Below are 6,582 nucleotides of genomic sequence, written 5' to 3'. Positions count from 1 at the left end.
AGATGTTTGATGAAGATGATCAATTATATAGAAAGCAGGGCTGACTCCTTATATGTATGTATTTTTAACCATTATAGCCAAGACTGGTCAACTAGATGGAGTAGAAACATAATCTACATGTCAGAGTAATAAATTTATGCAAGGATTCTTTCAAGAAACTGATTACACTTTTTTTTCCTTAATAGGAACAGCTGTGTCAGTGATGCGGGTGGCTTAAGTTTTATTTGGATGGCAGCAGTTGGTATAACAACTCTTTGCTGCTTACATTTAAAATACCCCATACAGACACATGCCAATGAGTGGATGGCAAGGTTTGACTCTCCCTGTGTAGGAATTAACTCCAGCTTGACTTAGGACCCTGCAAGAGCCAGGAACACTGTGAAAGCCATCCTTCTTGGATTGCCCCTGGGGAGTCTTGAATTTTTTTCTCCAATGAATCTTCCTTGATTTACCGATTTCCACGTATGACTTTAATGAATAAGGTCATTGCTTTTCATTTCCACAGAAGACAGATTCTGGTAAAATGGGCAAAAAAGAAATCCAGGGGCGGCGATGGTGGCTCACTGCCATACGAGAAACCCAGGTTCGATTCCCCGGTGCCTGCCCATGCAAAAACAGCAACACAAAACTGGAACGCTTTGTGATTGCTTCAGCAGCACATACACTAAAATTGGAATGAAACAGAGAAGATTAGCATGGCCCCTGTGTAAGGATGACATGCAAATTTATGAAGCATTCCATATTTTTTAAAAAGAAATCCAAAATTAAAGTTTAGTTAGGCTTAAGGAAGAACATTTTTTTAAGACATTATAAGCTTTTGCTTTGGTGTTAACCAAAAATTTTTCTTCTCATATTTCTTGAGGAAATTTATTTTTTAAGGGGCTGACTGGGACAAATGCTTGAGGTATTAAAAAATAAAACATGCTGCCTTGTGGATCCTTCATGGACCTCTTTGAGCAGCAGAACAATTAACAATAATGGTAGTCCAATAGTTATAATTGTTGGCTACTTTCTATTGAGAGGTATTTTACATACATTATTTAATTTACCACCTACAAATCTCAATAAGTCCTATTTGCAGCTCCATCTTACTATTAAGAAAACTGAGGATCAGAAAGGTTAAGTAACCTCCCCATGGTCACAGAGCTAATGTGGTAAAGAATTTAAACACAGTCTGGCTCCAGTAATGGCACACTTGTTCATGCCCTTAGTTATTGCACTTTAATACTATAGTTTCCTCCAAAAGTGTACTTCTTTTTTAATTCAACTCTTCCCCAGCCTTAACTACTTAAGTAGAAAATGAGTGGTCATTAAACTCCTTTGGCTTCTTTTTCTACATCATAATCTATATAACTCACCAATTCTTGCTTTGGCGACAATAAATTTGATGGAGGATGAAACTAAGCAAAGACAAGGCTTAGAAATGTGGAGAATCTGAAGTGCCTTACTCATATATTATGTGATACATACAACACTTTACAGCCCCTTTCAGAGTAGCTAATTTTCATAGTTCTTAGGTTCAAATGTTGTTTTCCTTCAGTAGTTGTTCCCTTTCTAATTTTTAAAAATTTTAATTCAAAGTGAATCCATCCCAAATAAATATTTCAGAAAAAAATAAAACTATATTGGCCCACATATATCTTTATTTTTTTAAATCACACATTGGCTTTTTTATGTAGTTTAATAAATTCTTATTTATCAGTAATTTGTAAAGGCAAAAAGATTTAAATTGGAAGAGATTTCAGTCATCATTTAATCACACATTCATTTTTTATCATATAGCTATACATGTATGATCACAATGAACTTTTTTATGAGAAATACCATATACACACAAAAAAAGCAATAAATTTCAAAATACATTGCAACAATTAGTTGTAGAACAGATTTCAGAGTTTGGAACGGGTTACAATTCCACAATTTTAGATTTTCACTTCTAGCTGCTTTAAGATACTGATTCGGCAATCATACTCATTTGTTCAGTCCTACCTTCTCTATATAACTCCACCAATTTTTTTCATGTTGCAAGGGGCTGTTGATGATATGGGATGAGGGGATGGGACTAGCTGATGTTCTAGAGAGTCTGGCTCTCTGCATTTCAGGACTTAACGGGTCCAAGCACACATCTGGAGGTTGTGTGTTTCTGGAAAGTTACCCAAGTGCATGGAACTTTGTAGAATCTTATATAATGCCCTGAGTGTCCTTTATTATTGGCAGGAATGATTTTGGTTGGGTTTGGCAAGCTATGATAGGTAGCACAGTCTAACTGAAGCTTGCGTAAGAGTGACCTCCAGAATAGCCCATTGACTCTATTTGAACTCTCTCAGTCACTGATACCTTATTTGTTACACTTATTTTTCCACTTTTGGTCATGATGGCATTGTTGATTCCATATTGCCAGGGCCAGGCTCATCCCTGGGAGTCATCTCCCATACCACCAGAGAGACTTACAACCCGGGATGTCATGTCCCACGTAAGGGGGAGGGCAATGATTTTACTTGCAGAATTGGGCTAAAAAAGAGGCCACATCTGAGCAACAAAAGAGATCCTCCAGAGGTAACTCTTAGGCATACCTATAAGTAGGCTAAATTTCTCTGCTATATGCATAAGCTTCGCAGGAGCAAGCCTCAAGATCAAGGGCTTGGCCTATTGACTTGGATGTCCCTAATGTTTGACATAGTATCAAGGGGTTCCCTGGTGGTAAAGTTCAATAGTTTCATATTTTTTCTCCCATCCATCAAAGGCCTTTACCAACACATTTTGATTATCTGCTTAATACATTTTGTATTTATCGAGAGATTACATTAAGCTATACAAGATTAAAGGCCCTTGTTCTTATCCTGGGTACCCTGTGTTTGGATTGTTTAAATGAAGTCTCCAGACAGTTTGAGTTAGATTATGTGCTACAGAAAATTTAGGTTCTGGACAAAATAAATCTTTATTCCTTTGGTCTCAAAGTATAGATGAGATTCTAAAATACAGACAAGTCTTCTTTACCCTGTATTCTGAATTACTTTAATCCTGACCTGATCAGCTTCATTCTTATCTCTAAATGACAAGTTATACATATATAAAACAGCCTCTCAAAATCCAAAATAACAATTACTACTCAAGACTAAATGTGATTGCTATAAGAGCTTACAATCTAGGCCCCAATTTTCTTGTAAATATTTTCTAAATGAGACATACACTATTCGCTCTTTTGTTTCTGGGTTATTTTGCCACTCAAAATATCCCACAGATTCCTTTATGCTATTGTATGCCTCACAATTTCATTTCTTTTTGTGGCAGCATGATATTCGATCACATGTATACAACATTGCTTGACAATTTACTTCTCAGTCAGTACATCTTTCAGCCATCTCCATTCATTGGGCATCATGTATAATGTCAAAATTCATGACCACCAATATTCTCAATTTTAGATAATTTCATTGTTCCCAAGAGAAAGATAACCAATAAACATGCTGTATTAGTTAGGGTTCTCTAGAGAAACAGATTCAACAGGAAAAACTAGCAAATATAAAATTTGTAAAAGTGTCTCACGTAACCATGGGAACACAGAGTCCAATACCCGTGGGGCAGGCTGTGAAGTTGATGATTCCAATGAAGGGTCTGGACAAACTCCACAGGAGAGGCTCACCAGCCAAAGCAGGAAGAGAGTCTGTCTCTTCTGAATCCTCCTTAACAGGCTTCCAGTGATTAGACTGAGCATCACTCATTGCAGAAGACACTCTCCTTGGCTGATTACAAATGGAGTCAGCTGTGGATACAGCTGACGTGAGCATGTTTTAATTCTATGAAATGTCCTCATTGCAACAGACAGGCCAGCACTTGCCTAACCAGACAAACAGGTACCACCACTTGGCCAAGTTGACACATGAACCTGACCATGACAGTCCCCCACTTGTCAACTTGGCAGTTACACATGTTATCTTAAACCATACCTAATTTCTAAACAAAAAAACAATAAAACATATTTTTGCTTTCACCTAACACTATTCGACTGTCCTCCATATAACTGGAAACACATTAAATCTCTCCAGAATAGGGTGCTAGTCCTTGGGTAATATTCATTCTTAAACTTGATATCTTACAACTTAAATAGTATAACATGAACAAAACAGCATTACAGTCCTCATTTCTGTAACTGATCACATGGTCACAGTTCATATTTATCACTTTCTTCCACTACCCATTCCATGTTCCCTTTATCTTCAGCAAGCACTTCAGCTGGCTGTAGTTCTTTGCCTCATGGGGTGACCCAAACCTTTATTCCTGAAGTTTCAGAGCCATTGGGAGCCCTGCCTGGATTGGGTTGTTGCAGTTTTCCATTGATTTTAATCACAGGGCATGGTAGTACTAAAAGACGCCCTAGGGGATCTCCTGTATTCCAAGAAAAATCTTCTTTACCTCCATTGTGTAGTTGCAGTCCTATTTCGCCCTGATCAGGGTCAATCACCCCAGCCAATAATGTAATCCTTTTCTTGGCTTGTTGATCCAGGGGCATGAGTAGCCTAAAGTGACCAGGTGGCAGTCTTAGATTCCAGTTCAGTGGAATCATTGTTGTTTCCCCTGGTGGAAGCACACACCCTTTTGGAACTAAAACTTGTAGACCAGCAGAGCTCAGTGTTGCAGAGACAGGAAGCATAATTTTTCCTAGTGGATCACTAGGGGTAATGGGGAGTTGTGCCACTCCCATTTCCACCCCTTGGTTCCAGGACCCATGGATCCTGGCTATGGGAGAAATGGCACCATACAGCGGATGCGGATTCAGAGTATATACAGCTTCCTAGAGGATATTACCCCAGTCTTTCAAGGTATTGCCACCTAGTTGGCACTGCAATTGAGTTTTCAAAAGGCCATTCAACTGTTCTATCAATTCAGCTGCTTCTGGATGATGGGGAATATGGTAAGACCAGAGAATTCCATGAGCATGTGCACATTCTCTCACTTAATTTGCTGTGAAGTGTGTTCCTTGATCAGAAGCAATGCTATGTGGAATACCATGACAATGGTTACAGCGTTCTGTAAGCCCACAGATGGTAGTTTTGGCAGAAGCATTGTGTTCAGGGAAAGCAAACCCATATCCAGAGTATGTATCTATTCCAGTTAGAACAAATCACTGCCCCTTCCATGCAGGGAGTGGTTCAATGAAATCAACCTGCCACCATGTAGCTGGCTGGTCACTTTGGGAATGGCACCTATTGGGGGATCAGTGTGGGTCTCTTTTGCTGTCATATTGGGCACATAGCAGTGGCTGTAGCCAAGACATCCTTGGTGAGTAGAAGTCCATGTTGCTGAGCCCATACATAACCTCCATCCTTACCACCATGACCACTTTGTTCATGAGCCCATTGGGTAATGACAGGAGTTGCTGGGGAAAGAGGCTGACTGGTATCCACAGGATGGGTCACCTTACCCAATTGATTATTAAAACCTTCCTCTGCTAAAATCACCCTCTGGTGTGCATTCACATGGGACACAAATATCTTCATGTTTTTAGCCCACTCAAAAAGGTCTATCCATATACTTCTTCCCCAGACCTCTTTGTCATCAATTTTCCAATTATGGTCTTTCCAAGTCCCTGACCATCCAGCCAAACCATTAGCAACAGCCCATGAGTCCGTATACAAACACACCTCTGGCCAGTTCTCCTTCCAAGCAAAATGAACAACAAGGTGCACTGCTCAAAGTTCTTCCCACTGGGAGGATTTCCCCTCATCACTGTCCTTCAAGGACACCCCAGAAAGGGGTTGTAATGTTGCAGCTGTCCATTCTCAGGTGGTACCTGCATATTGTGCTGAACCATCTGTAAACCAGGCCCAAGTTTTCTCTTCTTCAGTCAATTCACTGTAAGGAACTCCCCAAGAGGCCATAGTTCTGTTCTGGGAAAGAGAAGGTATTGTGGCAGGAGTGGAGACCATGGTCATTTGTGCCACTTCTTCATGTAATTTACTTGTGCCTTCAGGACCTGCTTTGGCCCTATCTCATATATACCATTTCCATTTACAATAGAGTGCTACTGCGCACGCCCAACTTTATGGCTTGGTGGGTCAGACAACACCTAGCTCATGATAGGCAACTCAGGTCTCATGGTAACTTGGTGGTTCATGGTTGAGCATTCAGTCTCTACTTAGGCCCAGTAGCAGGCCAAAAGCTGTTTTTCAAAAGGAGAGTAGTTATCTGCAGCAGATGGTAAGGTTTGCTTCAAAATCCTAAGAGCCTACATTGCGATTCTCCTATAGGGGCTTGCCAAAGGCTCCAAACAGCATCTCTATTTGCCACTTTAACTTCCAACACCATTGGATCTGCAGGATCATACAGCCCAAGTCGCAGAATAGCTTGTACAGCATCCTGGACCTGTTGCAGAGTCTCTGGTTTTTCAGGTTGCCACTCAAAATGAGCTTTTCTGTTCACTTGATAAATGGGCCAGAGTAGCACACCCAAATGAGGAATATGTTGTTGCTAAAATCCAAAGAGACCAACTAGACATTGTGCCTCTTGTTTGGTTGTAGCAGGGGCCAGATGCAGCAACTTCTCCTTCACCTTGGAAGGGATATCTCAACATGCCCCACACCA

General features: G+C 40.3%; 1 non-coding gene across 1 annotated transcript; it reads left to right on the top strand.

Moving 5' to 3' along the window:
• Positions 1 to 640: 640 nt before the first annotated feature.
• Positions 641 to 747, top strand: LOC143678407 (U6 spliceosomal RNA). The gene has a single exon (XR_013173219.1). It is a non-coding gene; the product is annotated as a U6 spliceosomal RNA (small nuclear RNA).
• Positions 748 to 6,582: the final 5,835 nt, after the last annotated feature.

The sequence above is a fragment of the Tamandua tetradactyla genome, chromosome 3 (genome assembly GCF_023851605.1).
Source record: "Tamandua tetradactyla isolate mTamTet1 chromosome 3, mTamTet1.pri, whole genome shotgun sequence".
NCBI lineage: Eukaryota > Metazoa > Chordata > Mammalia > Pilosa > Myrmecophagidae > Tamandua > Tamandua tetradactyla.
The sequence above is the reverse complement of the archived record's forward strand: the minus strand, read 5'-3'. Positions and strand labels throughout refer to the sequence as shown.